Below are 18,184 nucleotides of genomic sequence, written 5' to 3' on the forward strand. Positions count from 1 at the left end.
ACTATATCTCAAACATAAACTCTAGGAAGATAAGTAATTTTGGGCATAGATTATTTCATTCCCTACTTCTTAACTTTTATTTCTAATTGCCAAATCAAATTTTCTATAATTTCTATAATTTACAAGTCTAATCATAGTATCTTTTTAACATCTGGGTATGACATTTCAAACTATAACATTTAGCTATAAATTTATATATAGATAAATGTCTAACTTTTTAATCAGTTCAGTCAAAATTTCCATCTATCTCTTTCTCAACCTATGGAAATCTTATCCTCTCTTTGATGCCACTCTTTTCTTCTTGAGACATTTTCTCATCCCCATACTGCAGCTGTTTTCTACCGCCCATGTTCTACCCCACTCTGGAGCTATTGCCCAATTTACAAGTAATTTCAGTGCTTCAGTGATTGGTACACTTTACTGGAACTTCTGTACTTTGAGAGTAGCAGCCATATGGTTTCCATTTAATGTCCTATCTTTGGTATAATATCTTGCATGTTGTTTATTTATGACGTTTTTGTTAAATGGCTGAATGTTCTTAACTACTATAAACCTAGATAATACTCAACTGATAAATTAAAATATAGGAAAGTTAATTTATATACCAAATAGGGAAAAGAGAGGAAGTAAGTTTCATCATATATTTTTCCAGAGTCAAGGTTTAAAATAACATCTTAATTCACGTAAGTAACAATGAACCAGAATTGAGTATGCTATACCTAAAACAATACAATCTTCCTACAGTCCAGTCCTTTCAATATTAAGGTCTCAAATTATCTCTGTACAAACTCATTTCATATAAAACTTATTTCATGTAAATAATCATTTCATGTAAAATTTGTCTTTATGCGAACTCCCCTTTTTAAAAACATTTTACTGGAGAAGTAACATTTTATAAAAGCTAGAAAGAAAAAAAATTACAATATATCTTCTTAGCTGCTATCCACCTTCCAAAAAAATTAATGAAGTTCAGTTAGAACAACTAATATAAATAATGAGTAAAGTACATAGTTTTAAATACAGGAATCAAGCTGCAGGTCCCGTCTTTTGAAAACTGGCCATGTGGGGAAATAAATGAGAGATGGTTCTTTTGAGCAGTGTTTGCCAAGCATATGGACATTTAGGTTAACGGAGTATCTAACTTAAATTTTGGTATAGTGAAAATACTCTTATTTTACAATATCTGAAATTATATATATATTCTTTTTAAATTTGAAGACCACTTTCCTGAAATAAAATTAAGAAATGTATAAATGTGTTGTTTATTATTTGCTTTATTATGAAGATTAGCATATGATAATGAAATCATAAAACATTTTAATTATTCTTTTTATATACAAGAAAACTTTCACAGGAAGTTTTTTTAACTGTTAATAGCTTTAGCCATTGGAACCCCGTCATTGCCTTCAGATATTTATCTCAAACCAGAAATGCAACCTAAACCTAAAGCCTCAGTAACTGGTGTTTTACTAAACTATATCACCAGTTGTAGGATACCAAAACTGGAAATGCTTAGCAATTCTAGAAGTATCATTATCATTGAAAATAACTGAAAGGAAAGAAATATTCTCCTTTTCCTTATTTTCCTAAAAAAGCTTTCCAAAAATCATTTTCCAAACAATGTGTTCTACATACAACTGTGTATCAAACACAATATTAAGTGTATTAATGAGTTGGAGAAACAAATATGTAGCAAGTTTAATGTGTATGCTGTGAAAAGAATTCCAGAAATGTTTCATATAACAAAGCATACAGGAATTCCATTGTCTTTCAAATAATCTATGCATTTTCCTCAATAAAGATACCATTATTTCAAACATTTTGGGAACTTGTCTTAAAATTATACTCCAAGCTAACTTAAAAAGTCATATAAAGAATCTCTCCCATTACTTTTTAGAAACATCTTTTGGGATTAATACTCATGTTACTTGCCTGGAAAGCTAACTTAGTCTCAGACTTTGGATTTATGTAATTTCCACTGTATATTTTTTTAATAAAAAAGGACCTTATGGATAAAAATTATTCACTATCGAAGCTTTAACAATAAAATATGATGGAGGCTTCATCTCCATTTTCAAAGCAAGCATTCCAAAGTTAGTTGCTTCAGAAATAAGGGCATAATTTAAATAAATATTTAGAATCAATGCTCTCTAACCTCATTGGGAATAATACATTTTTTGATATTTGGCACATTCTATATACCAAAATAATATTAGTTTTTTTAGAAATTCTACACTTAGAAGTTGACTGTTCGATAAAATATTAAAAGCACTAGGTCGAAAATCATGAAAAGAGTATCAAGGAGTTTTTAAACTTATATTGCTTATTTTTCTTTTTAGAAAACTTGAATTGGCAATAAAATTTGTAGTCCAAAATCAAAAAATGAAAGCATTAAGGAAAAATTCTTAAGATAAAACACACATCATCCAAAAATATTCCAGGATGCAAAGGCTAGTTGTAAATGTCCTACTTTACAAATTTAGTTACGGTAAATTTAGTAGTATTTTTCCCATCATCAATTTATTAGCTTCTATTTCTTCTGTGAAATACATCATACAGGTAAAAGTGTTCTTTATGAATACATATTTTGATGCATTAAATAGGTATTGAGTGTCTTTGTATGAGCAATTATATATAATTCAGGGGCACAAAAATTTTAAAGAAATTTGGGCTTACTTAACTATGAAGATGATCAGAATTAACAATTATATGAGATAAATTATCGAAATGTTATAAGGAAAAAACAAAGTTGTGAATATCAAAGGAAAATATGAATTTTGGTAAGATATAAGAAATTAGAGGAATGTACACAAATGCGGCATTTGAGCTGACCTTCTGAATGATGAGTGATTTGAAAGGAAGCAACAGAAGAGCACTGGAGCACAAAGAATGATACAAGTAAAAAAAATGAGAGGATATTGTGGTTAAGTAATATGAAGTGGTGTAAAATGACACAATATGTTTGTACCTCATTTCAGTATTTTTTCTATCATCTTTTTAGAGAAAGAGATGAATAAATCTGTTTTAATTAGAATTCCTATTAATATGAAAGGTTTGTAGGTAAAATATTAGAATGAGGAAAATCAACCATGGCTTTATCAGTTTGTTTTATCTACTAAATTTTAGAGAGCACAGCCTGCTTCTCTTTGACATAATTCCACTTTAGAAGATATCACACACATATGCACACACACATTTGGAAGGAAATAGTTCTTTGGAGCATCTGTGTATAAATTTTATATATATATATATTTTATATTTATTTTTTTGGTATATATTTATTTAGTGATTCAGTCAAAGGATATACTACTTGGATTTTTAAAACTAATTTTACAAACTACTAACTTGGGTTGTAGAAGCTGGTCACTCTCAATGACATCTGCTTTAGTTTTTTTTAAATTTCTTTATCATTTCTCTGGTGAAATAAAGATGCAAATCAGGAAGAAAAGTATTTAATTTGGTAGCAGCTGTATTTCCTCACATTGTTCACAGATGGGATAGAAACAGCAACAGGAAAGCTAATCTGTAGTTTGGTGAGGAAGTCATATACATTTTGAAATTCTCTCAGTGTTTTCTTAAATTGGCATCAGAACTTCTTTTTGAATATTTATGGCTACAAAATCATCTTGATTTTCAAAAACCCAAATTTAATGATCTATTTCACTTTTTAGGTCAAAATTAGCAATCTGAATGGTTACTTTGTGTAATTTCAATGTCTAATTTTAAAGCAAATAATGTTCCTTGATGTTACGTTAATGGACATAAAACATTGGGCTTATTTTATTGCCACCGAAACATTTTATTAATTCCAAGTTGGGATAATGGTAATCGTAGATTGTTCACCCTATCTTTAATATGGAAGTATATCTCATCAGACTAACTGGGTTGTGGTTGGGTCAGCCATTCTTATTCCTTCATCATGCCAATTTCAATATGGGTTATTAATTATTTCAGAAGGATGAGGAGTATCTTAACAATGGGAAATACATGACAAATTGTGACAGTAATAGCAATACTGTATCTTGGGAATTTCCCTTCACTCCCCTCCCCTCCCATTTCTTTTAATCTTTTCTTCATATAACTAGCTAGTTGTACATGTTATGCAGTGCTACTTTCTCTCCAGAATTTCAAGTTTTCTTGACAACTCCTCTTTCTTTACTTATGCAATTGTTTTTCTCTTTCACCAACTTACACAGGTGCACACACACAAACACACACACAATTGTGGAAGTTAAAAGGATTTTATTAAAAACAATGAAATTATGTAGAGGATGATCCATATGTAGTAGTTTGAGATTGTCTTGTTTTGTGTGAATTTTGAAGGACTTCACAAATGTATGCTAATTTGGAAAAAATAATGTGTTTTCCAAAAGTTATAATACACTAAAACCTGATATGTGTCGAATAAAATTTAATCATTAATTCAATATTTAATATAAATATCAAAATGTATTGATTTCAAAAGAAACATCAATAAAGTGAGCAGATCTAAAACACAAAGTGATTTTGGTAACAATGTGTAATGGCATCATTCCATGGAAAATCTAAGTAAAAAAATATTTAAACATGTTTAGAGTAAGTAGAGCATTTGAATCCTTGAATAGATTAAAGCTTTCTAATATTTGACATCTACTAAAACTTAGGGGAAGATAACTGCTGCTTCTTCATGGAAAGAAAAATAGAATTTCTCAGGAAAATCTCATTCTCCAATCAGCAGGCTACCAATTCACTGGTATTCGTATCTACATGCTTTACCTATCCTCTACAGAAAATGGGTGAGCTCTCTCTTCTATTATAAGGTTCCTGTAGGTTAAAAATAATTGCACATCCTTTGCTATACCTCCCATTAGCAGGTGAACTCTTATTTCCCTTCACTTTAATCTCACTGAATGTAGGAACTTGCTTGACTAATAAATTCCAAAAGAGTTAAGTTCTATGTATTTTGACCTAGGTCACAAGATGTTACGTAGCTTCTGCTGAGACTCACTTGGCCCTACTTCTTTCAGGTTATTAAGCCACATGTAAGATCTTTGACTACTGTAAGACTGCTCTGTTGGGTTGGCTATGTGAAGGCTTTAGTCAACAGTTCCAGCTAAAGTCTTCTAGTTATCCCCGCCAAGACATCATATCTGAGAGAGAAATCATTTTAGTCCTCCAGATGAGTTTCTCTGCCAGACAATTAACACCAAGTGATCTAGTTAACATCTTCTAAAGTAAGAGAGCCATCCATCTCGGATCTGATCCAATTTCCAATTCACAAACTTGTGCAATATAATAAACTGTTTCCTGTTTTAAGCCAGTAAATTTGGAGTGAATTTCTATGTAGCAATAGATGACAAGAAGAAAAACCAGCAAGTGTGCACTTGATTTCATCTCCTTTATCATTTTCAGGTGTTTTGTTCCCTCATCACACCTTCACTTGTCAGCATTATCATGGTTTTTTTTTTTCATTGCCACTGGTCACCCATTCTCATCTAAAATGTTGTGATAATTTTCTTCTTAAAAAAATAATTTTTCTTGGGGTGCCCAGATGATGCACTGGTTGAGCATCTGACTCTTGATTTCAGTTCAGGACATGATCTCAGGATCATGAGATCAAGCCCTGTGTTGGGCTCCATGCTTAATGGAGAGTCTGCTTGAGATTTTCTCTAAAATAAATAATAAATCTTTTAAAAATTAAAACATAATAATTCTTCTTATACACTATGCCTCCTTCCATCTAGTTTCCATTTTGTTATTACTTCCTCATTTCCATTAAAGTTTATACCAAAGATTTCTTAAAAATCCATATAATTGTATTTTTCCCCACTTTCTTTTTAAAAAATATTTTATTGATTTATTCATGAGAGACACACAGAGAGAAGCAGTGACATAGGCAGAGGGAGAAGCAGGCTCCATGCAGGCAGCCCAACCTGGGACTCAATCTCAGATCCCGGGATCATGACCTAAGCCGAAGGCAGATGCTCAACCACTGAGCCATCCAGGCATCCCTATTTCCCCACTTTCTATCCCGGTTTTAATCCACTCCAAATAACCACCACATTGTCTTATCAGAGATACACAATATGTTCAAATTTAATATTGACTTTTTGTTACTAATTCAAACTCTCAAGACTATTTTATCCTATCTATATACATATTTCTGTACTTAGAGAAATTCTTTCTTCACTGTGTTTCTGAGGATATAGAGATACACTCTTCTCTTATTCCTCCTACTTCACTGGCCACCTCTTTTCCACCTTCTTCTTCCAATTTTTTCTCCTCTCTTTCTAAAAACAAAATGTTGGAATGTCCCCAGACTCATGCATGTCAAGGGACTGCATTTGAATATGGATATTTTTTAAAATTTTATTTATTTATGATAGTCACAGAGAGAGAGAGAGAGAGAGAGAGAGAGAGAGAGAGAGAGATTGACAGAGAGAGAAGCAGGCTCCATGCACCGGGAGCCAGACATGGGATTCGATCCTGGGTCTCCCGGATCGCGCCCTGGGACAAAGGCAGGCGCCAAGCCGCTGCGCCACCCAGGGATCCCCGGGACTGCATTTGATTGGAACGTACGTTTCCATAGAAAGAGCAGGAAGCAGGCTATATAAGATAGCCTTGACAGAATAATCAGTACAAGCTTTTTCCTGAAGTAGGATGCAAATTCAACTAAGAGTGACAATAGGGAGGACACGGTGAAGAGTAAGAGAGTAGAGTGTGGAATCATTTTCTTGGAAAACAGAGACTGGAAGGAAATGAGAATTAAAATATGATTGTTGGGAAGAATTGAAGCCCCATTTGAGGTCAATATTCATAATTCAAAGTTGGGTCAGTCAGCATGTTGTAAAACAAGTTTCACTTTTCCCCCTATCTGTGCATACATACAGAGAAATTGAGATAAAGCTTCTATATTTTTATCTAACAATACTTATTCTTTCTCTAGCTTCTTTATGCTGCACAAAATTGAATTCAGTCAAAAAAAGCACAAAATGAGATAGGAAGTGGCATTAAAAAAAAGTCTATAAATACGGCACGGTATCTATTCTTTAGCTATGCATTTCTTTTCCTCCATACCACTCTTGTTGGCACCAATGTCTTCATTTCCTCATGAAGCAACTGGGAAATTAGATTTGGTATATAAGCTTAAACTAATAATATAGTTGAAACAATGGCAGTGGAACACATGTAAAGACTGAACTATATTATGTGCTGTGCATTATAAATAAATGTCATCAATCATTTCCTGGAACTTATAAGTAAATAAAAAGAAGTTTAAAAATCCTCACATTTTTTTCCCTCGTTTCGGATTCAACATACCATTTCAAGGCAAAGACTGAGACATGCATAGAATAATACGGATAACTTCCAAGAAAAGTTACTCCAATACACATAACACATCTAAGAGTTGAAATACTGGATCCTATCCCAAAGTCCTAGAGACATGGTAAAAAAGATTCAATACTGAATTTATTGGAAAAGCATATGTAGTAGTTATCAAATTTTATGAATCTCCTTGCTAAAATCAATTTCATCTTTACTTTGTCGATTGAGCTCTTCTGTATGAGATATATAATAGCATAATGTGTGCCTAGTTTTCCTTTCAGTTCCCTTCCCCTGTCACACACCAATGTAGCAGGTCAGAGTGACCTGCAATACTAATGTCCTAAATTACTAGGTATTATGAGATATATGCAAAGTTTCTTTCAGAAAATACTATAAGAAATGTTATCTACAATAATGTAATATAGTGACTCTACATTCTAAGCTAAGCAGAATCTATGAAATAATAATGATTATATATCAATCCAAGGGAATAACTGCTATATAGTAGGACCATAGATTGATTCCTGGACTTTAAATGGCCCCTTACCATGTTGTTTAATGATAGCAAATAGCAATGCGAAGAAAGGCTGACTGCCAGAAAAAAGTATTTTCAAAGTTACACATCATGAACATTTTATCAGGACCCATTAGAAGAAGTAAGAGGAATTTCAATAAATTGTCTATTTTTTAAATTTTAAGTAGCAAGGCAGAAAGCCACAGCCATTTCTTTGGGTATAGGCATAAAAAGCATAAAGTCACTTGCCGATTATGAGGTACCATATGCAGGAGTAACAGCAATGCATATAGTAAAAATTTCTATTTTAAATTATCTCTAAGTAGATAGAGAAGCATTAGATGTAAACAGACATACTAGAAAAAAATTTCCTGATTGGTTGAATATTAATAAGATTTAGAACCAGTTATATCTTTATGATCTTCCCAAAATATAAACTTATTTTAGGAAGTGAGTTGTATTAATCACGTACAGTTTGCATGGCAGCCTAGACCTGTTGCAGAATTTTGTTGTTGTTGTTGTTGTTGTGGACCCCTGTACAAGTAGCAGCTTTTGAGATCACTTAAAATAAGTTAGAGTAGCACACCCAGATGATTGATGTGTTGCCTCCAAAATCCAAAGAGGTCCACTAGGTGTTGTGCTTCTTTATTAGTTTCAGGAGAGACCAGATGCAACAACGTACCCTTCACCTCAGAAGGGATATCCAATAAGCCTCTGACCACTGGACTGCTAGAAATTTTGGGTGACATGGAAAGCCCTTGAAATGGAGTAGGGGGATTATTCCCTACCCTTTGACAAACAAATGTCTCACCCACACATCTAAACTAATTGCTACTTAGCACTCACCAGGTCCAATTAGTATAACAGTATCAATGTAATGTACCACCATGACATCTTGTGAAAAGGAAACAACCAAGGTCTCGATGGACTAAATTATGACAGAGAGCCAGATAGTTGATAAAGGACAGTGTAGTTCCTTCTGCTGAAAGCAAACCATTTCTGGTGGCTTACTAACAGGTTTTTTTTTTTTTTTTTTTTTTTTTTTAATGCCACATCAGTAGCTGCCTCTCAGGTACCAAGGGTGTGTTGATTTGTTCAGGCAATAGAACTATTTGGAATGGCAACTGCAATCTGAGTCACCACATGATTACATTTACCATACTCTTCTGTCATTTTTCATATTCATCTGCTTTCTCTGAAAAGCCAAATAAGCAAGCTGAACTGGGATGGATGTGATAGAAATAACCATCCCTGCATCTCTCAAGTCCTTGCTGGTGCCACTCCTTTCTGAAATCCCTCCAGGATTGTAGCATTGCTTTTGGTTAATTTTTTGGTAGGTAAATGTGATTCTAGTAGTTTCCATTTTGTCTTTCTAACCAAAATAAATCTCATTCCATAGGTCAGAGAACTGATAGGGATCCTACCAGTTGCTGAATATTTTTATTCCAATTATAAGTTACAGGAGGAAATAATCGTTGGATGTGTTTGGAAAGCCACCAGAACCACTATGAGATGTATCTGACCTAAAACCTCATTGATCACATGACCTCTTTAAGCCCCTTCTCTGACTGGTGACCCAGAGATATTTTGAGATTTCAGAAATTAGAGTCAGTTCAGAGCTAGTTGTCCAGCATATCCCCAAAAGTCTGATCATTTCCCTCTAATGATGCACTATCACCCTGGTACCTGGCTCTCAGTACTTTTGGGTAAGGCTGAGGGAAAGACAGTATAAATTTCTAGCAGTGTAATAGTGTTCTCAATTAAGGACATCCAGCTTGCCTTAAATTCAAAATGGTCTGAGTCTATAAACTGGCTCAAATCTGGGGAAGTTATTGAGCGGCTGTGACTCTATTTTACTTATTCAAATTAAACTAATGTTCACTAGACTTAGAACATTGTACCCATGCAGGTCAAGTAAGAATTTAATAGGACTGCCTACCTATTCCTATTTTATAGGTACCATAATCATCTAGTCAACCCCATAGGTCTCAGTGAGTCAGACTATTCTAAGAACTGCTTGCCTCTGCTGTCCATTATGGTAAACACAATCCCCTTGTCTTTGCTATTAAGTGAAGCCACTTGGCCTCTGCTAACCTGGGCCCTTATTATTCCCATTATACATTAGGGATCCAGCCAGGTTTGATGATAGCAGTCCCCAGTCTAATTTCTAACTTATGGCGCCAAACAACCACAGAACACTTCAATAATTCTAGAGCTCCTTTCACAAAATTATTTCTCACAGTCAGGTTAAAAAAATGGTGTCCTCTGGAATCTTAAAGGTGAGTGAACTTGCAATATAAATCCACTCTAACATTCCAATATCCCTAAGTTTTTTCATACCTTCTTTTGTTGTATAATAAGGTAATCTGGAATTTCAAACTCATTGGAGCGTAGGATACCCCTGGATCCATGTTTCTGGCAACCAACTAAACTGCTGGAGCTCTTTTTAACTCTTCAAGGTACAACAATGAATGCAGAATCTCTCCGGAGTGAACCCATATCAGTAAGTTTGGCCCAATACAATTTTATATTCTTTTGACTATAAGCCAATGTTCTTAAGATCTCTTTCTACATATGTTCCCCAGATTTCTGTTTTTATAAATGGGAAAAATGCAGTTCTTTTGATGTATAGTCTTTCCCCTCATGGAACATAATTTGTACATTATGATTTGGAGTCTTCTGGGACTTGTGTCATTGGTAAATTCATCAAAATGTTTACTAAATAAATACCATTAGACTAATATAAGGCATTTTGTCCCATCCCCTTTAGTAGGCCGTCATCTTTGTAATAAAACACAATTTTAAATTGGAAATTTTGATCATGGTGCCAAGAAGCAAAAAGCAAAATTTCAGAGAAGATATTTGAAATTAGTCAAAGTACTTTTAATCTCCATAGCCTTATTTAAGGTATAAAAAGTGTGACTATGTGGAGATAACAAAAATTAGGATCCATGTTTTCTATAATAATGCTCAACAGTTACAAATCAGTTTATATGTGATGACCAAATACATACTTTATGAAAGTAATGATAGTGAAAACATAACAGACTACTCAGGGAATAGAGAGTATTTGGTACAAACATCCACTTAATAATAACTAAAGGTCACTCATACCAGAGAAAAAAAATTAAAAATAATCTGGAAACTTGATCTACTGTGACAAAACCAATTAGACAGGCTTATGACTCATATTTTCACTTTCTTTTCCCATTTTCATTTAGTTAGAAATATCTAAAAAATGTGTTAGAGACAAGTGAAGAAATTTCAGATTTTGGTAATGTGAAATTTAAAAGAGCTCTGCATTGGGGCATCTAGGTGACTCAGTTGGGTAAATGTCTATATCTTAATTTCAGCTCAGGTCATGATGTCAAGCCCCATGTCAGGCTCCATGCTTAGCATGGAGCTTAGGATACTCTCTCTCCTCCACCCTGCCCCTCCCCACCACTCACTCTCTGTCTGGAAGAAAAAAAAAAAAAAAAAAAAAAAAAAAGCTCTGCATTTCCTTTATCTCTTTCATTAAAAAGTAGACACTGCCAAATAAATAGTACTAATCTATGCCCAAAATCTTTTTTTTTTTTTTTTTTGTAAAATAGAATATTAAGTCACTGGTTCAGTTTTATGGTATTACAAAACTGTTCTTGTTCTTTTGGGAGCAAATTTGTTAATATTTATTAATCATTTAAAAGATGAGTATCACTGTGGTAATTATATATCATTAAAGCAGAACCCTTTAAAAACTCGGTGATATTAAGTGCCAAATAATAAATTCAATACACGATTTGTGAGCAAATCGTACTTACCAAATCACTGCCTGCTTTCTAACAAAAAATGCCATTTTAAGACATAGCTTTTGAACTTTTCCCTTCACAAAATTTATGTTATTAACAGTTCATGGGTAATTATGATTTTCAGGTTTTTCATAGATTTTATAAAATAATTTTAAAGATTACCATATTACCAAGATAATAGTACAAAACAGTCTATATTTGTATTTCCCTAATATTCAATAGGCCGGCTTTTTTTACAGATATTTAAATCAATCTGCCTTATGTATATATATGTTATATAATTATGCAGATCCTCTGAGTATTTAATAATGAACTAGCATATATAAAGTCAATGTATATGGTTGTTAAATAAATACAAATAATTTTCTCAATTATTACAAGTTGTTTCATCTATTTTATTAATTAATTAAGTTAAAGCTATGCTATCGTACAAAAAGTAAAAAGAGAGAGGGAAAGACCCAATAAAACAGGAGGTTAAAAAAGAAAAAAGGTTTTCTTACTGTTGTTTCTCTTTCAAACAATAGTCCTGAAATGTACATTTTAAATACAAAAAGCAGATCCATTTCCCTGGTTAACAGGATTGATTCTTATAAATACTTGTTGCATTATCCCCCAAAAGATTTAGGTCCTTTGTTAGGTCCTTTGTGCTGGAGGGATGAGACTGTCCAGAGCAAAGGATTTCCTTTTAAGGAAGCAGATATGAGGGGTGTCTGTGTGGGGCTAGTCAGTTAAGTAACTGGTGCTTGACTTCAGCTCAGGTCATGATCTGAGGGTTGTAAGATTGAGCCCTGCATCAAGCACTCTTTCTCTCTCCCTCTCCTTCTATCCCTCCCCACCCCATTCACTCTCCCTTTGAAAAAATAAAAATAAAATAAAATACAAGTAGATATGAAATACCCACAGCAATTTTGCTTAAACTTTATTGGCAGTAAGCCAGTCACATGGGAAAATGGAAAATGTAGTCTACACATGAACAGTCAGTCATACGCTCACAACGAAAACAGCAATCAGTCACTCTTTCAAAATTGCACAGGTGGGCAGCCCGGGTGGCTCAGTGGTTTAGCGCCACCTTCAGTCCAGGGTGTGATCCTGGAGACCCAGAATTGAGTCCCATGTTGGGCCCCTGCATGGAGCCTGCTTCTCCCTCTGCCTGTGTCTCTGCCAGTTTCTCTCTCTGTGTCTCTCATGAATAAATAAATAAAATCTTTAAAAAAGCAAAATTACACTGGTCATCTATTATATGTTGACCTCTGTGCTGGGCACTTTATTAGGTACTGCATTATAGTGGGATATAAAAATATTCAAGAATTGGTTTCTGGCCTACAGAAAAGGGAGGATCAGATTGAATTCAAGAGAGGAATGATAGGGGGCACTTGTAAAGTATACACATTTATTTCAAAGAAAGTCATATAGAACCTGAAGGATCCAGTCGGTTTTTGCAGAAGAGCCTTTATGAGTCCTACAGGAAGACAAGGAATTCTATAGATGGAAACAGGACTGTGAGAGGTTGAAAGCAATTCTTCTAATAAGTATGAGTAGAATGTAGAAAAATACAAAATTTCCCTTCTAAAACTGTATGTAATACAGTTATATTCCAGAAAGGGTTCAGTCAAAAATTTAGAAAGTAAACTATATAAAAGAAATAGAGTACTAAAAGCCAGAATGTAATTTCGGGATATTCTGTAATAGCTAGTACTAATAAAGAATAAAAAGAAATAATCAAAATGCCACGCATTTAACATACGGTCTTTCCAAAAACCATGTATATTTTTAACAAATAGAGCAAACAAACAAAACCCAACTAAATAAAACCTGCAAAAAATAGAGAAAATGTTTGTGGCCCAAAGTAATTCCATAATCAAAAAGAAAAAAGCAGTTCCCAAGAACATATGTTTTCTGGTATCTAATTCAAATAACAAGCTATTAGAGTGGATACCCATGTTCCCTGTGAAATTCTATATATCTAAGTGCTAAAATATGGCCATAGATTAAATCTGTCATATCATGCTACAGAATAGCAGCAGGATCCCTAGAATTTATTAGACATACTAACTTGCTGCTATAGTAACCTAATGTGTCCCAGTTGTGAAAATCTCTTGATGAATTTGAAATTAACCCATGTCACTAAATAAAATGTCAGAAAATCACCAGTGACTTCAAATAAAATGGAAATAGCTGGTTACTTAAGTACAGAGCATCAAAATGTGGTTAATCATAGCTCTGTGGGAATAAAAAATAAAATCATTTAAGAACTCCCCTGTAATTGAAATGCAGCAACATGCCTCTATTCAACCTAATGATGGCCAACTGCAGGAACTGTTGACCTAGGCAAACATGGATATTATTTCATCCTAAGCCTCCTGAATCCTCTCCTAAAATGCTATGCTTCTTTAAGATGAACCTGACAGAATGACACTCACACAAAAGCCCTGTATGGTAGGCTTGTACCAAGCATCACTGTGACATTCAGAGATATTCTGGTTTTGGCAACTGTTTGAGATTTGTGGCTCTCCTTTGACATTTACAAAGACTCTAAGACTATTTCCGAAAAGGGCTGGAGCTTTTCACTAGATATGTGGTTTCTTCAAAGGCCACGTTCAGATTAAAGTTTCTACGAAACTCTGGACGGAAGTAACGTGGGATTGGACTGGAAAAGTATTTATTTTATTTGAAATAAGAAAGGCAAAAGTAAACAGATGGCTGGTTCTACAAAAATCTAAATGACAGCAAAAAATAAAAACTCAACATTTCTTTGGTTGTTTCATCTTTCTGATTGCTAAAGTTCCAACACACTCTTGTTGGTCTTTGTAGAATAGCAGTCATCATATACAATAAATCTCATCACTCTCTGAGTATACTCATACTAATTAATACATCTTTTCAGGACACAATTTTTGGTACTATAACCAGTTTAAATTATAGAAATGTATTTTGCTTTAACGGATGCTGAGGTTAAGTTAGAAATCTATGAACCTCCTTGGATGGTTGGATGAATCGAGTTTAGGAAGTTTATGTGAGTAATGAGACATAGAAATACAATAAAAATCCTGAGAGGATATGAAATGCAGTGAGGGCAGCAGGTTAGACTTTAAACTACACTTTTACTTCCTTCGGCCTTAATTTTTTCATCTGTGAGAGTATGATTTTGGTAACTAATCACTACCATGGAGCACCTGCAAAGAAATTTGTATCTTTCATGTCAGGATTTGATAGGAAAGACAGCTTTTAGTAGTACTCAGAATTAGTTTTGACAATTAGAAAAATACATATTATGTATATATACATAACCTAAAGGATCAATTAAGTTTTTGCAGAAGAAAATATAGATAGATATGTGTGTATTTATATTTACCTTATGTGTGTATGTGTGTGAGTCTGTACTTCAATGAAAGGTAGAGAAGTATACATTTATGAAGATGCTAATTTGAGTATCTGTTGTTCTTATAAAATTCACTGTCTTCTCTCTAGGAGAGACTGAGCTATGGATGCCTGGTACTTAGCGAGGCTGTGGAGGCCTATCAGATATCAGTTCTGACTCCCTCCACACCAAGGCCACCCTCAAATAGATCTTATGTTGGGCTGGAGTTACCCCGGGTCCACTTGATAACACATTTAATCTATACTAGGGCTTTCAAAGGTTGGTAATGCGCTCTAGTAAGGGTAAGAGCCACACTATATTTGAGAGGTGAGAGTTTCTCACAACAGGATGCTGAGTTTTCTGTTATTCTAATATCTACATTAACAAATCATTGATGTCAGGTGGAGGCTAGTTTCTTAGCCCAGATACACTATGAGAGTACATGATCTGTGCATCTGAATGAGATGTATATTCCTCCTCTCTTAAAATTTTCCACATGTCCTTGAAAATGTTCCTTTCCCTTGGCATCTGTTTGCTGTCAACACTGACCAGCTTTAGGATTTTAATGACTTTACAAGCTTTTAACTGAAGTCTCTCCCATGATGAGGCCCATGAGACTTTCTGATGATGAGAATAGAGCACCTAGTGCTCTTATGTGTCATATAAACAAAAATGTGAAAAGGGCAGCATTTTTAATTTTCAATCACCCAGATGCAGATTTTAAAGCAAGGATATAAGAATGCAAGAAATATATTTAGGAAGAGATTCAGAGAGCAGCAGTTGAGGAGTGGAATAGTAAAACAGGAAAGGATAACCTATCAATAAAAGATGCTTTATCAAGTGCACTGCCACTATGGATAGTTGAAATTTAGTCCTGCTACTTGTCAATGACAAGAATGCAGCACAGGAAGAGAATTGTGGCCACAGCTAGAGTAGTAAAATTATCTCCATTCATTAATGCCTAACTAGATGGAGATGGAACAGAATGTGGGGTAGGGGATATATAGATTGAGATAGATTTCTTCTATATCTATCTATATCTATATCTATATCTATATCTATCTATATCATCTATATCTATATCTATATCATCTATATCTATATCTACATCCAAATGTATCTATAGATATCTACACACAGATATCTATAGATATAGATAATGCCTTTATTGTCAAAATATTGAAAAAGCTTCTAGGATCAAGGGCAATGTAGTCTCTTCTTGAAGAGGTATATTTCAAACTTGTGAAAGAAAAGCTGAAGGAAAATTCTCTGCAATACCTAGAAAATCCTCCAAACATTTCATCAACGTGAAGAAGATGTGGCTTCTCCTTTAAAACTCTGATTCTGTCATCACTGAAATAAATCACAAAACTGTGACATCATCATAATGACCAGAACATGGATATGAAATAAGGAAAAGAAAGAGATTCCATCCTTTCATCTAAATTTACAAATACATTATGTAAATTTAAAAAGTTAAGAATAAAAGATAGGTCAATAATACCACTTTGAAAAATTATATCTAATGATATTTGAAAGAGACAGAGATGACAAGCTTTTGAGGATAACTGTTTGATAGAACTATTAAAGAGAAGTGAATACAATATCAGTTTGGTAGAATAAGATATTATCTAAAGAACTATATTCACCACTGTTACCACACCTAGAGGATTGGGTGTAAGAATGCATGCTCTTTTCCTTGTTTGCAGCCAACCTATCTGCCTTGGCCTTATCTCTCTCACAAACCATGCCTCAGTAAAAACAAAAATATCTGCCTTTTTAATCTGGTTTTTAGTATCTGTTCCCAGCATCTTGGTTTTGACAAATCATCCGGTCTTCATTTTTTATGAACTCTGGTTTTCCACCACATTAAAATTTGTACCCTTGATCAATTTGAGAGTCTTTCATATCTCGAGATGAAAGATCTCTACTATTTGCTCTAGCAAATAAGAAAGAACACTGTCTCTTGAGTCCACTTCATCCCAATTTTTAAACAGATGACAGCACATGGAGATATCTGACTTGGAATCCAAGACGACCAGGATGTTACCACCCAAAGAACAATGGGAAAAAATAAAAGCCATGAAGTATTATAGGATCACAGCATCCTATGTGGTGATGCAAACATATGACAGCACTTTTAGAGGAATCATGAAATACTACTACAGGTTTCCCTTTTTCCTACAAATGTGTTTTTATATAAAATCTTTTACTTTAGGGCAGGCCATATGACGAAGGGTAGCTCTTTAACAAACGAAGTGTCTTAGCAGATAATGGCAAACGGGATATTTTGTACTAAAGAAAGTGGGTATTTTATTCTAGATTTTAGAGATTATATCGTTGCCATGGGGAGCCACACAAATTGTCCATGACTCCATGCCTACATTAAAAAAAAAATCAAGGCAGACTAATGGATTTTAATGCAATACAGTATGAAAAGTTCAGTTCAATGGTTTTTGATTCCATAATGCAACTAACCTTACCTTACCATTTGTCAAGTTTTGGTGTAGTATCAAAGTCATAGTTATCTAGAAAGCTAATTAAAAATTCTATTTTCCATTTCTGCAACTGAAAGCAGAAGCAGTTGTGACATGTTAAGTTTTCAAAAAATATAACAATGCCACTCTTCTCACATTTGTTTTAATTTTTAAAAATGTTATTTTATCATGTAATAGTTATGTTTTTATATTTAAAGAAATAAATGTATGAATTCCTTTTAAATTTTGTTAAAGTTTTATTCTCTAATGCAATACCGTGGAGGGTGGCTTTGTTACCACTCGGTGATAGCAAAAGTCCTCCAGTCCTCTCTAGCGTTACCCTGGCAGAAATAGGGACAGGTAACCTGTTACAACTGGTGAAGTAAAAATTCCAGTCTCCCCATGTGGTCTGACACTAGGAGAGGGTGGACTCTGTACTGCCAAAATCTTGGTTCCCAACTTGGACTTCTTGAACATCATTTTTGAGGGTAAGTTGGTATGCCTGGGTAGGGTGGAAGTCTATCTAGATTTCCTTTCAGTCTTAGCTAAATGAGCTGTAATTTGTTCTCTATTGTTTGGCAGTTATTGTCCAAAAGTCTTCTGTGTTGCTAAGTTGCCTATTCTTGGTTCTTTGGATAGAGAAAATATACTTATCATGGGTCTTTTTTTTTTTTTTTCTCCACTGTACCCATTCAATGTTTCTATACTTCTGGCTTTTCTAGCACCCAGTCTAGGATATGTG

Source organism: Vulpes lagopus, chromosome 16, assembly GCF_018345385.1.
Source record: "Vulpes lagopus strain Blue_001 chromosome 16, ASM1834538v1, whole genome shotgun sequence".
Taxonomy (NCBI): Eukaryota; Metazoa; Chordata; class Mammalia; order Carnivora; family Canidae; genus Vulpes; species Vulpes lagopus.